The following is a 20,652-nucleotide window of genomic DNA, read 5'->3' on the forward strand; positions in this document are numbered from 1 at the left end:
AATATTTAGCAGCTATTTTAATCATTTGCACTTACAAAATGCGTACAGAAGTCTGCTTTCATAAAACAGTATTTTATTGTATTGTTTGGAGGATAAGATAGCCCAACATTGCAGTCTGAAAAACTCTTGAAATATTGTTAATAAAGTTTAAAGCTTCTTTAACTGTTGCTCCACTGAGTATTCATAAAGACAGAAAGATACAGCTTCTGATACAGCAACACCACTGTAACTTGAGAGTTATTGGAAATCTTCCAAAGCAATCAGTAACACAGAGTAATATGATTTCAACTGATGGCAAAAGAAGATATTTCACTGAAACCTCTCAGTGGATTATCTCACTATCTGTAGGTGCTGCCTTCTCACATTTACTGTATTAAAGTATGTTGCTTTGCCATACTTTATTGTTCTCTGCTTACAATCAAAAAATCACAGAGTTTTTTGAATTGGAAGTGACTGTTAAAAGTCATCTTGTCCAACTACCCTGCAATGAACAAGGACATCTACAGCTAGGTCAGGTTGCTCAGAGCTTGGTCCAGCCTGACTTTGACTGTCTCCAAGGACAGAGCACCCACCACATGTCTGGGCAAAATGTTCCAGTGTTTCACTGCCTTTATCACACACACACACAGAATAAATAAATATAAACATAAACATAAACATAAACATAAACATAAACATAAATACACATCTCTATATATATGTATGTATGTATATTTTCCTCTTCTACTTTGCAGCCATTTCTCTTTGTCCCATCAAAACAGACCCTGCTAAATGGCTTGTCCCCTTCTTTCTTATAGCCCCTGTTTACATACTGAAAAGCTGTTACCAGGTTTCCCCAGAATCTTTTCCATATTCAACAGCCCCAGTTCTCAGCTATTCCATTCCTTGAACGACCTTTTTGGCCCTCTTGTGGACACGCTCCAATAGATTCCATGTCTCTTGTACTGAGACTCCATAATTGGAAACATACTCCAGGTGAGGTTCACCAGTGTAGAATAGAGGGGCAGAATCACCTCTCATGACTGGCATGTAAAACTTCTTTTGATGCAGTCCAAAATATGGTTGTCACATTTGTTGTGGTTTTATGACTTTTTTTGATTGGTACTCCACATCATAACATCATGTAGCTTAACTGGAAGTTAATGCTGCAGTTCTGTGGATTGTCAATAGTTCTTGTTGCCTGCTCTCAGAGGAGAAGAGTGAACTACAGCTCCCAGAAGACTTCAATATTCTGTTTCTGTTTCTGTTTCCCAGTCAGAGAGAAAGATAAAACTGACTGGGAGTCATGAGACAGTCTTTTTTTGCACACTTTGCTCTGTGTGCTCCCTGACCATTTCATCTACAGCATTATAGACTTCAATTTTGGACACTCTCATTTTATTTGATTTGTTATCTTCAATTCCAATCATATGGTGTTATATTGTATTATCTCACATTCCTCTATTATACTTAGTAAATTCAGTTTTTCCCTTAGCTTGTTGCCCCATTTTCCTCATCTAGGCTCATCTCCCTACCTTTTCTATTTTCGCAGGGTGTGGGTTCATGGGTCTCTTCATCCCCAGTCATGGAACTAGGCTGAACTGAGCCAAACCTTAACAAATATTGCTGGCTCATACCCAGCTTACTATCCACCACAACCTGAAGAGTCCTTTACAGCAGGGCTGTGCTCTATCCTTTCTTCCTCCTGCTTGTATTAATAGATTTGTTGAATTTCACAAGGTTCACCTGGGCTCATGGTGCAAGCCTGTCTGTAGATCTTGTCCTGCCCACAAATTTCAACATCACATCACAGAGCTTGATGTCATACACAAAACTGCTGAGGTTGTACTCAATCCCACTTTTGATGTAATTGTTTATGATATTAAACTGCACCAGTCCCAGTACTTCCCCTGTGGGACATCTCCATCTGCACACTGAGCAATTGACAACCACTCTCCAGATATGATCTTGAACTTGGTCCTTGTCGATCAAACAGTTCATCAACAAATCCAGGAAGAATTGTACTCTGCCAGTCCCCACCTTACAATCCCTCCACTCGAGTGCTGTGTGAAGAGATGTTGCCAGTGAAGACCAGGGCAAAAAATGTTGCTGACTACCTGTGAGAATCCTTCTTCGTTTTTTGGCTCAAAGCTTGCTTCCTGAGGTATTTCTTGTGATAAGACTCTGAGTGACTTGTCAAGGAGGCAACTGATGGGAGCTAACTGTGTGACAATCGATATCGCTTTGGGAACATTTGAAAGCCCCTTCCCCCAGAGCTGCTTGCTCTGTAGAAGAGCAGAAGAGAGTGCTCAGGAGTGTTCACCGGCAGAAGATCTGGCCTGTGACTAAACAGCTCCAGGTTAGTATGGGAGGCTGGGGGATGATACCATTGTATCCTGTGAAGGCAAGATACAAGTTGGTGCCTCCCTGCTTCCTCTTATCTGCTGGCAAGGCCAGAAAGATAAGAACAAAAGAGGTTCCTGCTGAGATCCCAGAGCCAGAAGCTGCCACCGCAAAGAGAACTGACTCAACCACCTTGGGTTTGATCTGTCACTCAAAGGAGAGCTGATTCGACCACTTTGGATTTGAGCTGTCACTCCACAGACAGTTGACTCAACCACTTTGAAGCATTGAAAAGGGGCCATCATCGCCATGGTCGTCCTTCATCGTCGTCACCCTTCTTGTTCGTGGTCGTCAATAGAACAACAATGTCCGACGACCCACCACTACTGAAGATCAAAGACGGAACTACGAACCTTGCTGGATCCATGGTGGTGACTACGTCCCTCTCGCTGCCTATAAAGACCCCTTGCTTCTTCTCTTCTATCTTTTCTATCGCCCTCCTTCCCTTCCCCATCACCTTAATTCATAATAGTGTCCGTCCTCCCCTTCCCCATTTCCCTGATTAAGATTTGTAATAAACTGGTCAGACCAACATTTGAATCGTTGCTTCTTAATCTCATGCTGGGTATACAGATATTAAAAGAACCTTCTCTCCCTCCTATAAATTGGAGCGAGACATTTATTTAATGGCAGGATAATATTTAATGGCTATTTAATTAATAGTCGGCAGGATACCCACCATGAGAGTGTTGTCCTTCCTGATGTAGTCTGAAACTTTCTTTGTGTGTACCTCCTGGAGTTGCATGGAGCGATATTTTTCAAAACTTAAACATGAGTCCTTCTCCAGGAAGACCGCTCCGCATTCTGAAACTTTACAGTCTATGTGTGTACCTCTCGGGGACGTATGAATTAATTTTGATTACCTGTGTGCCTCCTCGGGAAGACCTCTCTGAATTTTGTCGTTTAAGTATCTTGTAACTTAAGTGTGAAATTTGGACCTTTTTGTGTGCTCCCCTCAGAGAAAGGGAAGAGTGCTTTGAGCATTTGCATTTGAAAAGTGTCTGTTTTCCTGGGGAGATAAGGAGTCACTTGAGCTTTTGAATACGTGCACCTCCACCTCCCTTAGTGTAGGTCTTTCATTGTATTGAAAAAATGAGCGACAGCATTGCCACCATGAAAAGTGAAGATGTATTATTCGATCTTTTAGAAAAACATGGTGCTCGACCCTCTTTATCAGGTATGGATTGGGCACGACAGAACTGGTATAACTTGCAGAGTGTTTCGGACCGCATTAGTATCCTGCAAAAGAATGCTCATACCTGAGCTGGAAAAGGAAAGGCGTTTATTTGTGCCGTACTCGGGGCTACTTTAAAAGCAGCCATGGAGTTCCGAAATGAAAAGCATTTGGCAGAAAACCGAACTATACAAGCACTGCAGGAATCGGTTAAAGTAACACAAGAATTGGTGAAAACGCTGCAGAATCAAATAGTGAACCTCGAGGAACAATTAGAAAGAGAGAAACGTAATTCGGCTTTGTTGCAAATGGCTTTTAAGGAGCTGCTAGCGTGTAAGCATGCCAGCCATACCGTCATCCATAGTTTGCCTCGAGAAAAAACTTTTCCTCAGGTGGAACTACCAGGAATGAAGGAAAGTCTAGATAAATTAGAAACTCTAATAGCCCCATTGCGTCTTTTCATAAAAACTGAATACACATTCAATAACAGTGAGGATCTAGATCCTCAAATGAATGTTAAAGAAATCCCTTCTCAGCCACTGAACTGGCGAAATTGAAGAAAGATTTCAGTCGCTCTCCAAAGGAATCAGAGACAGAATATGTATGGAGGGTTAGTCTCACTGGTGGCGACCAGATTCGGTTAACAGAAAAGGAAGCAGAAGATTATTGGGGACCAGGAGTATTTTTAACTACTGGTAACAATCGTGCTCCCTAGTCATTAACACAAAGGGCTGCCTATTGGGCGGGTGGTCTCAACCCTTTAGAAAGGGGAGACCCTCTTGCCATTTCTGGAACAACTGATCAGTTAGTAGAGAGTGTTCAAAAGGCTGCTTGTCTCCAAATGATGTATGATAGAAAGCTGCAGCCACACCATGAATCACCTATGATGATGCCTGTTGATCCTGAGAGAATGACTGCTTTAATTAGGGGGCTTCCAGAGTCGTTAAAACCTATAGGTATACAACTGCAAGGAAGTGGTGACTATGTCCCTCTCGCTGCCTATAAAGACCCCTTGCTTCTTCTTTTCTATCTTTTCTATCGCCCTCCTTCCCTTCCCCATCACCCTAATTCATAATAGTGTCCGTCCTCCCCTTCCCCATTTCCCTGATTAAGATTTGTAATAAACTGGTTGGACCAACATTTGAACCGTTGCTTCTTAATCTCATGCCAGGTATATGGATAATAAAAGAACCTCCTCTCCCTCCTATAAATTGGAGCGAGACAGTACCTCACCCTTCTCCTTGTCCAAATGAAGCAAAAAAAGAAGAGTTATTCTGTGGATCTGTGCTATAAGCAGCTAGCAGCTACAAATCCTTTCTTGTTGCTACAGATAAAGGAATAACTACTGTAGCTTGCAAATGATTAAACAAATAAGGCAATTTCTCTGAAAGCTCTTAAAGTATTGTTACATAAGTAGTAAAGAAAATCAAACAGGAATTTGCTTAGAAATTATTGTAACATTATCAGTAGTTAGAGTACAGCTCTTTTCATAGCACAGCATGATCCAACAGCATATTGTTCTTCCTAGCCATGTGTTATAAAATTCTCTTCAAAGCAGACAAGTTTCTGCCAGCTGTCATAAATTCCCATTTTGCAAACTGTATAAGCTTTCAGAACAGAGGTGAACAGCTTGGTCTCAAAGCTAAGAGGAAATTATTTGAATGGTTTTGAGTACTAGGGTCTATCTGCTGCAAAGAAAAGATAAGACTAACATATGATGGAAGTTCAAGATGAGCAATGAAGAAAAAGAAGTTCAGGAAGTAATGTGGAAGCTGAAAAACAATAAAACATTGCTAAACTTTATCAAGTTCCATTTTTTTTAATATCAAACTTCTCTTGATAGTTGCTTAAGACTGTAAATGTGGATAAATGATAAGCAAGCAGATTTTCTTTTTCATTTATTTTAATGTTACATTTTCATTTTATTTTTATTTTCCTCAATCTTCATTTTCATGTGCATTTTCATAAAATATCTAAAACTTTGATTAAATCTTCGTCTTCCTCATAGTATTAACACCAGATAACAGATGGAGTATAATTTAAATAATAAAGCTGTTTTCCTAAGTATTTAGATAAACTCTAGTAACATTTGAGGTGTACTTTTGCTGGGCATTTTAAGACCACATACTAAAAACATGCTTCAGTTATGGCATGCCTAGGACTATTTGAAAGCAGAAGTCACTGTCAGACTTCTGGGCAAAAAAAGTGGATTAATCAAACTGTACATTAAATAGACATTTGATGAGCTAATTAAGTAGCTGTAGAATACATATCTTAACAGATCACCATAAGATCCAAAGCAATTGTCCAAATTATTTCTAAAACCAACTGCCTGTATGCTTCTCATTAACTGTAGAAAGAAAAAGAAATATGTTTCTTAAGAAACAAGTTTGTTTGATAATGTGTCAAAATTTCTTGAAAATTCATTGTTTTATAATACAAAAAAAGTAATTCTGAAATGCCAGTTTCTATTCAACCTTCTAATATAAGACTTTGAGGACTTACACTTGAAATTTTTCTGCATTTAAGCACTTTTGGTATTTCTGAGATTAAATGAATATTTGTTCTCTGTTTGTTTATTGTCTAAGCTTAGAAGTTGCACACTGTCTTCAACTCCAGCAACAAAAAATAGAAAAATAACTGTATTTAGGTGTTTCTACACTTCCTTATATTTTGAGACTTAAATACAATGTGCTTTATTTTAGATAATATTAATCTAAATAATATTATCTAGTATGTCAATCATTAATATTAGAAAGGTTATTAATAAGTACTGGGAGCTGTTTTCACAAATAATCACTTGGTGACAGACCTGAGAAAACAATTAGTAGAATGATCTGAAAATTGTGACAAAATAATATTCATTTTTACTTCAATGCAGAATCCTTCAACAAGAAAAGACAAAGCAACAGAATTCTGGAAAAATATTCTTGAATGAATATTTTGTTTCAGATTTTTTTTTCCTTTCCTGCAACTGCTTTTATTGGTTATTGAAGCAAAGAAACTGATAGCTAACTCACATAAAACAAGTTGATGTCTTTGCACTAAACTTAAACATTTTTACCCAAAATAACAAACTTTTTTTTTTTTTTTTCGTTTTTTTTTTTTTTTTTTTTTTAACCAGTCACTAGGGGCAACAAATAAAAACAAAGAAGCAAACAACAATAAATGCAAAAACAAATACAGTAAATTAAAAAAAAAAAAAAAACCTCTTTTTTTTTTTTTTTTTTTTTTTTTCTATTTATAGAATTAATACAGATGAAATATTCTTTGTTTCCGGTCTACTTGTTGCACAGTGTAGTCAGAACAAAAAGAACAGTGTCTAAATTTGTTTTAAAGCTGCTCAAACTCAGGAATAGTTTTAATCTATTTAATAAAGAAAAAACCAAATATCTTCTTTATAATGTTGTGTGATCTGTCAAAACTTTCATTAATTTTCAATAATTTTACACAGAAAATTTTTAACATATATTTTTTATATCTATAAATATCAGTGCCTCCACACTTCATATTCATGCAAATATGTACGTGCTTCTATGTACACAAATATTTAATTTCTAGAGCAGAAGTAAAATTCATAGCAATCTAATAAAGCTGTTCATATTTACAAATACTATGAATTATACATTTGATAGATTGTGTTGTTTTTATGCAAGACAGATTATTTTTGCTGTCCATCTCCCTGCAGGTAGAATTAGGTTCACCCATTCTTTTTTTTTTTTTTTCAGTGTCCCACAAAGTTAAATCTTAATTTTAGCTTCTGTCAGAAAATGTAGTCTTCCTGTAGATATCTTGATATCCATTGTCAGTAGTAGTTTTAAATCTATGAACTTTGAATAGCTTTAGCAGTGCCACACAGAAATTCTGTATATATAATTTCTTAGGTATGTCATCAGAGAGGGCACTTTGCATCCTAAAGTAAATCAAACCTGTTAACTTCTCATAAGCAACACACTACAAAGCTTTTACATTAGAGAATATAATTTCACTTTTGTGGAATTATTTTTTAAGTAGTTTCTGTTTGCATATGTTAAAACCTTCTCCAAACTACTATAATTATCAAATAAGATGAGATGATCCACAATAATGAATAACCATAATTAAGCAGCAAAGAAGCATGACTCACTTAACTTCCTTTATACCATTATCGATGCCACTATCAGCTCTCTGCACATGGAGACTATTATTGCAGCTGTCATAGAATTAAATGAAATCTATCCAGCAACATCTGCCTCCTCAGAAGAAAATATGAATAATTTCACCAGCGTTCCCTTTTTCTGCCTGCTGTATTCTAATTATGATGTGATGGAGGACATCAGCACGCCATGGACTTGGTTATTAACCCAGGGCAGCTGAGAAATAGACCTAGTGAGATGAGCAGTGCACATGAATCAGTTCAATCAATTATCTCTTTTTTCTCAAGGCTCTTATATACAGATGTGACCTTGTGATGGGAAACAGTAGGTTACACTTGAACTCATTTAGGAGGCCAGGCTTTTCACAATACATTATAAGTACTTGATCCTTGTGTTTCAGTTCAATTATGTGAAAAATAAGTATTTATACATATATACATATACATACACATACACTTTGCAAACCTATATTTTGTTAATACAGATTTAAGACTGCACTTTTATTAGCTTCTCTTTTTATTGATTAGCATATGAAGCTTTCCTCTTTTGTTTGGGCAGTGCTCTGATTAAACATCCATTTGCAGCTCTTGAAGTAAGCCAATATAATGACAACAGAAATTAAAACAAGCTGAAAACTACCTAATATTGTTTCCAGTCTTCAGTATATGGCTTTACAAGTGTGAACATATTAACTAAATACATACACTTCAACCATACATGCATAGTTCATACACTTCTATTTGCTTTTGTTCTGAAGACCATGAAGCTTATTCAGATTGCAGAAGCATCTGATTCCTTACCTGAAATGTTCAATCAAGCAGTTATCAATACAGAGTAATTGGACTAATGATCCTGGAATTAACCTAATAGCAGTGCATGGAGACTGCATTAAACTAAGCAGTTCAATGCAGCCAGATGTGCAACCACATTGTCCTGCTTGGCATTTGCAGACACCTTATTCTATTAAAGTACTTAGAACAGAATGAGGAATCTGCATCTTCAAATAATTTCCCACACTACTTCTTTAAAGGCAAAGTACAGTTGTTGTGATCTTCAGGGAGTCATTGGTGTGGTAAGAAAGTTCATTTCTTCCTATCATAAGCAGAGATCTTTCTGATACTCGAAGACGCAATGTAATCTTTCACTCTAGCTACTGCAGAGAAATAAATGTCACAGCAATTAGAAATTTTTTTAGTGTCAGATGCTGCTGTAATCAGTTTTGTTAATTCAATTATTGAATTACAACTTCAAGTCTTTGTGAATACAGTGATTGAATTTGCTTTTTATTTATTTGTATTGACCTGACTTATGAGTCTTTTTTTTTTTTGTCTCTCTTGCTGAAATGTAACCTATCTTGGAAACAAAATTATCCCCTCAGTGTTTGGTACATGGACATATTCAACACTAACGTCATTTCTGCTAATAGTTATATAATGTTTTTAAGATAGACTAGATTCAGTCAGAGACTTAGTTACCTGCAAGTAAAGAACTACAGTGGTATTCTAAATATTTCCCTTAGCAAGGAATAAAAAATTCAGTGTAGCTTCAGCAAAACTGAAATTGAAAATTACAATCCAGTAAAGCAGTCAGATGAGTGCTTACATAGATTTATTCAACAGTGGTATTAAAAACAGGTATAGATTTTTAAATTCCCTCTTTTCCAAGAATTTAGATGATATTTAAATCAAAACTGCATTTCCACCTCAGGCTCCTTTGCTGTGTATTTTATTTGGCTATGAGTGCAATTTGGCTATGTGATCAAATTTAGATCTGGGACTCTTTAGGTTTCTTTCTCAATTGATTGTTTTTGTTTTTGTTTAAACCTAGGATTGATCCAAAAAACAATTTTTCAAATTTCATTAATTCCAGTGAGAAATTCCTTTTCAATATTAGACGCGTCTTCCAAGTAATCTGAAGTCAATTCAGAAATCTGATCAGAACAAGGTTAAGTCCTTACTGCACACTCCTGTAGCCTCTTGTCTGCAATTAGGTATGCTGACTCCAAGGATGTGAAAAAGTGTGACTATTTAAGAATTAACTTAAAGAAATCTGCCCAAGAATTATCTTGTGCAGATTTTCAGTCTGCACAAATTGCTGTTACTGAACCTGATTGCATAATCTGAACTAAGAGAGAAACTTGAGAAAGGCTATGAGAACTATTCTGTTACAGACACTGAATAACACTGTCTCAGTGCTTTTGTTTTCTGTTGACACTGTTTAAAAGTGGTGGAAAGGAATTCCTGAAGAAATTTATGAAATTGTACTATAAAAAACACAGGTTTTCTCTTCTTCCTTCGGTTTTACAACATTTTCACCAACTTGCGATGCAAAAATAAATTATAGTTTCACAAAATATGTTTTACTTTGATATTCCTTTTTACTATTTACTCATTAAAAGAGGATACCAACATTCTTTAATGTCCAACACTGTCGAAGTATGCACTCCAAAAGTAAAGCTTTCTTTTTATTTTCATGGAAACTGCAACAGATACAAAAAGCACATTACCACTATTTGGTAGAGCAAATTCTCAGCTATAAAACATTATTTGTCAACATAATGATCACTATTAACTATGTATTTTCTCCAGTGATGATCATGCATTTGCATGCTGTGATCATAAAAGTCTGCAGTGGTGGAGGTGACCCACAGTTTCACAGATGCTATGATGGTGTAATTACTAGAAAACTTCTGCGCATTTTTAATTGGCCCAAACAGATGCCAGAAAGAACCAAATCCAGACTTCATGGTCAGTGTGGTAGGACAGTACAGACAAGATGAGCAATGTGCTACATGGTCTTCAAACTGGCGTGGGACTTAGAATTATCACGTTGCAAGAGAAAGGTATCTTTTTCTCTGGCCTGTATCCAGAAGTACAAGCTTTCAAATTAGTATTTCAACATAGCAGCCAGAGTTGACTGAGTTCCAGTAAATCCAGAGAGATCAACCTTTTCCTATTCCAAATGACAGTGAACATCACTTTACCCACTGAGGACTGCATCCTCAACTTTTTCTTCAATGGAGAATTCACTTGTTACTGCTCCATAGACTGCTGCTTTGACTCTGGCAACTGCTGGGGGACCTAGGCCTGGATGTAGTGTTCCAGATGGGGCCTCACAAGAGCCTAATAAAGGCCCTGTCTTTGTACCATTACTCTTCGAAATTTGCATCAGTGACACAGTGGGATTGGGTGTATCCTCAACATGTTTGCTGATGAAGAAATGTTGAAGGAACTGAGCTTGTTTAGTCTTGAGAAGAGAAGGCTCGGAGAGATCTCACTGTCCCCATCTTTTACTTGAAGGGAACTTACAAGCAGGAAGGGGACCAACTTTTTACATGGTCTGATAGCTATAGGACAAGGGGGAAAAACCCTAAACTAAAAAAAAAAAAGTTTAATTTGGATTGAATATAAGGAGGAAATTCTTCATTCAGAGTTTGATGAGGTGTTGGAAAAGGTGTCCTGGTTTTATGACTTTTTTTATTCCACACCATCACGTCATGTAGTACACTGGAAGTCTTAGAAGAGATGTACTATATCTCCCAGAAAACTTTGGTGTTCCATTTCTGTTTTCAGACAGTGGGAAAGATAAAACTGACTGAAAGACACAAGACTATCTCTTTTTGCTCCCTGGAGGATCAGAGTAAGAAGCTTGGCTTTCAGAAACTCTCTCATTTATTTGATTTATTAGCTTCAATCCCAATTAACTTGTATTTCTGCTCTTAAAATTAAAATTAGTAAATAATTTTCCTCCTCAGATCATTGCACCTTTTTGTTTCTTCTCCCTTCCCCACATCCCTTCCTCCCCCTCCCCCCCCCCAGCCCTTTTAGGTCAACGGGCCTGAGGTCTTGCTGCTCTCCTGTCATGAATACAGATACATCTAGTGATAACCCTGATAGCTTATCTCTAGATAACTTTACTTAGAAAAGTTGTGGACATTCCACCCCTGAAGACATTCAAAGCCAAGTTGGGTGGGCCCTGGGCAGACTGATATAGTAGGTTTTGCCCATAGCAGGGGAGTTGAAACTAGATGATTTTTAAGGTTCCTTCCAACCTAAGCCATTATGTGATTCTATGATTCTCAGTTCTTGATAATAATGCAACAAAAACCAGACTCATTAATAAATGTCAAATCTTAGTTGGGAAAGGTATAGTCTCAGTTTATAGAAAAACTTTTGTATTTACATCTCATCAGCAATACAGTTTTCTGTTTTGTGATTTTGAGTTTTTCTTCATCTTATTTTTTGTAGTGAAAAGCCCTGCTGTTTTCTTCCCATATATAACCAGTCTTATGTCCCCCTAATCTATAATATTAAACATTCTGAGAGATACTTGCTTCCATTCCCTTGATGGTACCTGAGACTGAAATGACTTTATTGGATTTCTTCCAAGTTTCATTAACGTAATGTCTTTGAGATTTTTCAATGTGCTACAATTAACATCTAAATTTTTAAAAAATCAAACAAAAACCCAACAAGTAATAGATCAAAAGTGGATAGATACAATTGAAAATAATAAAACATTATTTAAGATTTAATGAAACAGTAATATTAGTGTCAACATATGCCTTATTAAGTGAACTTTGCTATTTATTCTGCTGAAGAGACTGCTATTTTAATAAAGCAGTCATCATTTCTGGAATAGCACTAATCCCTTAAAAAAATTTCAAGTGATTTTTTCATCTTTTTTTTTTTTTTTTTCTCTGCAGTGCACACTTTATTCAATACAATAAAATGTTAGTTCATTTAGAAGAAGCTTATTAAAATGTTGAAATACATAGAAATATATTTAATGGTCAGATGTCATTTTGTCACACTGCTGCTCTGCTGCCATCTGCTGCACAGCAACAAAATGCAATGGAGTATTGGTGGGAAGGTTCCTCCTCTACTAGCATTGAATTCTGATGTCATGGGCCAACATAACAAAACGGGAGATACTACTTTGAGCAATCCTCATAATTTATTATCTATTACTAATGTGGTAGAGCACTTAGAGTCAAAAAGCAAACTAGATATTTTATCCTTCATCCTCCTTTTTCTACCTTCTCCCCTTGAACAATGCAGGAGAGTAGGGTGTGTGGACTGCAGTTAATCCATAATGTTTTGTCTTTGCTGCTAATTCATACTCACTTTCTTCCACTGCTTCACTATGAAATTCCTCCCATGGGAAGCCATCCTTTCCAACCTGATCTTACAAAGGTTTCCCACAGGCTGCAGTTCTTCTCCAACATGCATCTGTAATATGGGGCCCATCCTTCAAGAGCAGATCACTTCAACATAAGTTCCTTATGGGCAGCAGCTCTCTCTAGATTATCTCTACATTGTCTTCAGCTTTGTCCCAGGACTTCCTCTTGCAGGTCCTATGCATGGGCTGTACCTCCTTCAGGCCACATCCACTGCTACACTCTGGGCTCCTCTATGGTTGCATGTGGAGACCTGCTCTGAGTGACATCCCTTGAGCTGCAGAGGGACAGCCTGCTCCTCTGTGAGCCTCTCCTTGGGCTGCAGGAAAATTTCTGCTATGTTCCTGGAACAGCTCTTGCTCTCTTTCTACATTAAGCTTGGTGTATGTAGAGATGTTTCTCTCTAGATTTTTTCTTCTCCACTGCACAACCAGCAGTACTCATTAGCTCAACTCTGGTCAGCAGCAGATCCTATTTGAAGCTTGTATTTAACATGGACTTCTGGACTCTGTTATCTCACAGAGCACACCTCTGCAGCCACCTGGTTACCAAAACATTACCATATAAAACCAATATGGTGTCAATTATTCTTTCTCTTTCTTTATCTATTTTTCTTTTCCTCTTTTTTTTTTTTCTTTTTCTTTTCTGACTTCTTTTCCCTTGATGATGCTTTGATGATACTAGAAAAGCTTAACCTGAAAAGAGAGAAGACAACATAGATTTTAGAACTTGGTAAATAATTGTTAAGACAAAAATGAATTTATTTTCACTTATCATAATTAACAAAAATCATCAAACAGAAAGATATGATGCTGTGAAAGATTATGAAAGGTGATTTGACACAAGACTTGTCTTCTTTATGTATTAGGACACTTGAAATTACTTCAAAATTCAGAAGCCATAGAACAAAACTAACATGTAAAAGTGTTCTTAGTGTTGTATTTTGAAAATAGAATATTCAGATAAATGTTACCCATATTAAATAGAATTAAAGATATGAATAAGCAAATGAGAAATTAATTCTTTTTTTTTTTTCCCCCCGGTAAGTGAATAGCTGTATCATTGAAAAATTAAGAAAATTGTAAGAAATATTAAAACAAACAAACAAACAAGGAAAAAAAAAAAAAAAAAAAAAAAAAAAAAAAGCAATTTTCTTCCAGTTTGAGGATTTCCTTTCAATTCACTAGATTCTCTGAGGACAACGTAGTTGTGCAAATGGCTTGTTTTGTTTTCTAAAGGTAGGAGGATATCTGATTGCTTAACTAAATTTAAACCAAGGGGTTTTTTTAGCGAAACCTCTTCATAGTTTCATTATGTCTGATTTGTGCTTGTTGAATTTTTATTCTGGAAGGGTGTTGCTCCAATAAATTGAGACAGATGGAGGCAATAAACCTAACATTCATTCACTGAAAGAAAATTACCTTGTTTTCAGTCTTGTTTGTTTTGTACTACAAAAAGTTATATACCATTTGATTTTCTGAAACCTGTGTAAATAATTACATTACCTTCAACATGTCAGTACAGTTTCAGGGCATTTTAAAATTAACTTTCTGATTATATTTACTGACTTCAAGATACCGTCCAAATTAAATTCTCCTAAATAGATAGTTTTCATATAAACTCATGGTTTCCAGTGCAATGCATAGAAAACCTTGAGCTTAAATAGGGTATATTTTCAAATATTAGCTGGAAGAAAGTGAGATATAGTATAAGCAATAATTCAATTTCTAGGAAAGTGAAGTATTCCATTTACTATTTATATGATTTTTTTTTCCCCAGCAAAGGCTTTAAATGCCATAACTCAAGGCTGACATCTCATTTACAGTTCTTAGCAACAAGTTTTAGTATTATTTGCCTCTAAATGAGATTAAAACAATTTTTAGTTATCAGGCTATTTTCTTCTTTTACATATGTCAAAACAAAATTTAATACTGATCTTGAATCATTTACCATTCCAAAGCATAACTTCTATAATTATAATCAGGTTCGTTTTACCATTTGTGAAAACCTTAGGAAAAAAAGATGATTATACTTCTGGATTTTTCTTGGGATATGACTCTACATAGTAGGCTCTAGAGATCTGTAGGTTTCTACTCTGTCTATTTTTCACCAAAATCATTAAGATTATCTCCAACTACTGCACTTCTCAGATTGAATTTTGCTTTTAATATTTGAGTAACTTCATGTATATTTTCACACAAAAATTATATTAAAAAACAATTTTTGAAAAGACCACATATCTTTTAGCATCAAATTAAAAGGAAACAATTTAGAAAAGTTAAATTTTGTTGCCTGTATGAGACAGATAGCAGTAGAGGAATAGCCTAACAAAATGGTGTCTGATGTGGAAGTGTGTATGAAACAAAGGTGTGTCACTAAATTTCTTCCTGCAGAAAACACTGTAACCATTGACAGTTCATCCGCACTTATTGAATGTTTATGGAGATGAAAGAGTGGATCTGAGCACAGTGAAGCAGTGAGTGGTGCATTTCAGCAGTCGTGACAGTGACAGTCTGTCACCTGTACTAGATTTTACATATGAGGCATAGATTTTACAAATGAAGCATGCACTGGAGAAACTGCATAGTTAATGGTGGTTATTATGTTGATAAATCATTTTGTAGATAGAGAATCTAATTCTCTATCATTTTTGGTAGAGAATTAGATTCTCTATCAAATTGTGTTATTGTACTCTCTGTATCTGTTTCAGTTCCTGTTTAAACAAATAGGATATTGTCAACAGTTTACAGGCTGGTTCGTCCCGGTTCTGTGACTAGTGGGGCAGAGGGATCCACGGATTCATGCCTCAAGAAAAGGGAAATGGGAGACCCCAAAATAATCAAATAAGCAGCAACAATCTGAGGAGAAAGAAAATTGATTTACTAAATATAGTATCAGAATACAAGATAACACACCATAATACAATATCATTAGAATTAAAGCTAATGAATCAAATATAATGAGAGAGAGTGTGTCCGAAAGGTGGATAGGCCTCACCATAACACTGAGGTGAGATGCACAGTTGTGCAGCAAGGAGGTTGTGCAGCAGGAGGAGAGCCTGACAAAGAACAGCACATCCGGTGACCTTGCCAGGTGTTATATCTTTCCTCCGACTGCAAAGCCCCCTGGGATATGTAGTTCTTCTTTTCTTCCAGACACGTTCCCAGGACAGGAGCATTAACTCTTTAACTCCCAGTGCACTACATGATGTTATGTTGTGGAATATTGATAGCCAAAAAATCATAAAACCATGACAGATATATTTGGATACATATAGGTTATATCCAATACTTTTGGAGCAACCTTACGCACATAGATACGCATACAAGAAAGTGACAAAAATAGAGTATGGGGAAAGCTTTGAAAAGAACCCTTGATATGAGTTAAATTGATATCAGACAATGTGTATTTGGAGAAAGTCTTGTTAAGCTATTTTTCTTGACTGATATAAACTAGATATTTAACTTGTATTCCCTTTTTTTAGTTATTATGTATACAAGCAAATTTTATCACTAATTGATCCATATGATTATATTAACATTTTATGCATTCCAATCAAATGTGAAAACTCATCTTGTTTCATCAATCGTAAATCAAAAGCTATACTGAAAAAGATAAAATTAAGTTACTGCACTGGGATTGATTAGAATTTTATAATTGATAGATCAAATATTGGACATCAGAGCTGCATTACTGTTTCTTACTGAGTATCAGGATGAGACAAGATTTTATGCTATGTCACCTATGACAGTTCCTATAAACTACTTCTTAAATATAGAGTTTATGAATTAGGATCATTGGGCTGACTGGAAAACCAAGATGCTGCAGTGCATAGAACTATGCTCGTGACTTTCAAAATACCCATAAATGAGAACTGGAACTCTAATGAAAGATTTTGTAGATTAATCCTCTTGTGATTTGGGAATTTCTAGAATTCCAATTTTTGTGTCTTTCTGATTCTTTGACTGTACTAAGTGTATACCAATAATGAGTATGCATAATAAGAAATTTTCTACGAATGTAAATACATTGATTTCTTTCAGAACTAGACTTAATCCTGAGCTCTGTGAGAAACACTGCTTCACTGGCTCATAACAGATCTGTTAAGAGAGAAGAATATGTCTTGAAGTATTGAACTGATCTGTAACTTTGGGATTTTGATTATTTTTTAATCACTATCTTACAATGATAAGATCTCATAATAAAAAATCTGTAGAATCATCTAATTATAAAACTATTTCTGTACATAAAAAAATTATGTTATAGAATCTAAAAATGAATAAATAAGAAAAAAAGAGTAAAATATTGGTTTTCATATGAAAAGTACTGTGCTTTATTTTCATGCCAGTATTCTAGCAGTGTAAAATGAAAGGTTGTAAACAAAATGTGTCAAGCAAAGTCCTCAAGAATTTCATTGTTTATTTACAGCAGATCTCCAATTGCAACTGTTCATTCTTCCTCATTCAGAACTGACTAGTTCACTCATAAAGGTAGAGACATCTTTAAGAAAATTGTAATACCGTACATGGGAAAAAAAAAAAAAACCAAACAAAAAACCCTGCAAAAATCCCCCACAACTTGAAGTAACTGTAGTATAACCTAGTCATTGCAAAAAGTTAAGTTATAGTATCCATATTTTTAAAATAGTATTCATCTACAGAAATAAAAAATGGAAACTCATCACTAAAAATAGGAAGGAAAAAGGAACTCTATCATAGTGTATCATTCTATAATATCTGAAAGCAAAATTGAAAATAATGATTCATAAAATCTAACTTGATCAAATATATCTCTAAATATTGAGATTTTCCACGCCATGTATGCTTGGTGCCCTCGGCAAGTTAAAAGTTCCTTCAGCTCCTGATATTTAAAAAAACAAACAAACAAGCAAAACAACATATACAGGGAAGTGAACAAAACTCCAGAAAACTCAGCATCTTTTTGTTTGATATCCATAAAAGAAATTTAATTTGCAGTACTGAACATTAGAAAGAATTTGACAAGTCTAGCTAACCTACCTGAGGGATATTTTGAGGAATTTTCAAATTTTGTTTAAGTACTGTCACAAATAAGCAATCTTTATAAAAGTATGAATGTATATAATTATGTATGCTGCAATAGCAACATTTAACTAAGACCATGTATACAATCATAGAATCTTACAAACGAAGAAGGCCTTGGTTTGGAAAGAACCTTGAAGACCACCTAGTTCCAACTCACCTGCCAGGAACAGAATTGCAGATTACTAAATGGGGCACCAAATCAGGTTGTCCAGGGTCTCATTCAACCTGGCTTTGAATGCTTTCAGAGTTGGGACAATCACACATCTGGGCAACTTGTTCCAGTGTTTCACCACTTTTCAAGTGAAAATCTTTCCCCTAAAATCTAATCTAGATTTCCTTTCTTTTAGTTTAAACCATTCAATCAAGTCCAATCACTATCAGGCCTATCGTCCTATCACTATCCACCCTCATAAACAGTCATTCCCCCCTCCTGTTTACACGCTCCCTTCAAATGCTGGAAGGCCAGGGAGGTCATCCAAGAGCTTTCTTTTCTCCAAGTTAAAGAAGCCCAGTTCCCTCAACCTTTCCTCACTGGACAGGTGCTCCAGCGTTCTGATCATTTTAGCGGTCCTCCTCTGGACCCATTCCAAGAGCTCTGTGTCTTTCTTCTAATGGGGGCCCCAGGCCTGGATGCAGTACTCAGATGGATCATTACATGAGCTGAGTAAAGTAGAAAAATCACCTCCCTCTCCCTGCTGGCCACCCCTTTTTTAACGCAGCTCAGAACACAGTTGGCATTCCAGTCTGCAAGCGCATACTGCTGGCTCATGTCCAGCTTCTTGTCTACCAGGACCACCAAGTCCTTCTCCACAGGACTGCTCTCAAGGGAAGTTTAGGCTTCAGATATCAAATTATAGTATTTTCATTCTATAGCCATTTTTAATAAGTGCTCCTTACTTTCTCTGGCGATGTAATTCTTGCATATTCCATATTCCTGCAGAAATCATCTACTCTAAGTTTTGTCAATTATTAAATTGAATCATAAGGTAATCAAATCATGCTATTAATATTTCTATCAATATTTTAATATTGTACATTTAAAAGCTATATCACATATCATTCATAAATGAAAAACCATTCATAAAAAGAGGCCAGAAATAAAAATGCAAGCTAAAGTTTTGGTTTAATTGTTAAAATCCAAATTATTTCTGAAAGTTTTATACTCAAGTATTAACTAAACAAGAGCAACATGATTGAAAACTTAATTCTCACGTTGTCATATATTTTCTGAAAGAATATGTTTACTTATACAAACAAACAAAAAAGCGGATTGAAACAAAACACGTAACTCAGACTTTAAATATGGTAGAATGTAATAACACAGTTATCCTGTAATTCTTGGCAGTTAAGTCTCTTCAGAAAACCATGGGGATCATTACAAATATAATAAGTCCAGCATGTGCCTACTTAAGTGAGAAGCTTAATTGGCTCTGAGCAAGGAAGAACCTGGAGGGAGATGAAGATAAAAACATATGAGGAATCCTTCTTGGAAATAGTCTCTCACGGATCTCAGCCAGAAAGCCAGAAGCAGAAGAAGGTGATCGCTCCTGTTTCAATAGAAAATTTGGCTCTAAGACTTTGGCTTCTTCATACTTTTTCTTTTTTTTAAACACATCAGTGGAAATTTTGAGGATGTTTGTAGCTAAGATGCTATCATTTTGTTAAAACATACTTATTTCCCTTAAGAGTAATGAATAAGGTGTGGTATATGCACGCCTACATAAAAGCAGTCTGATTTTTATATTTATATTGAATTTGCTTCTGAATCTGTGCTCCCCAATATTTTACAAGAATTTTAGTAATAATAATGCTTATAGTTATTTCTCTAAATGGAAAATGCTAACGTAATATATTCAAATATCTTATTTCTGTTGAATGAATGAATGTTTGAAATGAATCCTCTCAAAATAACCTTATAGGATTACATGATCATCTGGAACAGAAAGTATTTATATTCTTTATATTCCAGTGTAGAAACAGCACAGTGGAATCTGCCTTGTTAATATTTAGAAGTGATTTATTTATATATGTATTTATTTAGCCAAAGAGACTTTGTTCAATGTCGATTGTGTTTTTGACATGAAATTCACATCGCCAGTACTCGGACAAAACCACTTCCAAATATTTTAAAATCCTTCCCATTAAAAGCTGAATTGGTATATTTAAACTTTATATTCTTATTACTGTCAATACTGTGCTCCCAAAAGCTGTTGAGCCAAAAAAAAAAAAAAAAAAAAAAAAAAAAAAGTCTTTCAGTGATGCAAAAAACTCAAATTAAGTATAAATATTTATTTAAATACCATGCAAACCTTTATTAAAATAAAATCAACTACAATAACTTCAAGAAATTTACAAAGAAGTTCTACTTTTGACCAAACTCTTTCTAAAGACTGGAATTTTCCTTTGTTACCCTAACAATGCCCTTCAAAGTTCAATTGATCTTTGTACAGTTGGAAAAGTAGCATGGTAGAATAATACCTTAAAGGTGTTATAGTTAAAAAAAAAAAAAGTATTATGGTGAAAAAGAAGAAATGCTAATCCGTATCTGAGGATCTAGGCTCATGGTGGAAAACTCCAAAAAGGCAGAATCTTCAGATGTTAAACAGCCCTTAAGTGAGGTCTAGGACGAATTACCTTCACCTGTGCTCCCACTGGCTGATGCAGTCCTTGCCTCAGGTGATCAATTAGTGTTTTAGGGCATGACTTAACAGTTCCCAT

At 35.5% G+C, this 20,652-nt stretch overlaps 1 pseudogene; it reads left to right on the plus strand.

Moving 5' to 3' along the window:
* The first annotated feature begins 3,474 nt into the window (after positions 1-3,474).
* Positions 3,475-20,652, plus strand: part of LOC122171503 — a 43,231-nt pseudogene continuing 26,053 nt past the window's right edge.

This window comes from Centrocercus urophasianus, unplaced genomic scaffold, assembly GCF_019232065.1.
Source record: "Centrocercus urophasianus isolate 14NV4802_14NV808 unplaced genomic scaffold, USGS_Curo_1.0 seq_9, whole genome shotgun sequence".
Classification (NCBI taxonomy): Eukaryota; Metazoa; Chordata; class Aves; order Galliformes; family Phasianidae; genus Centrocercus; species Centrocercus urophasianus.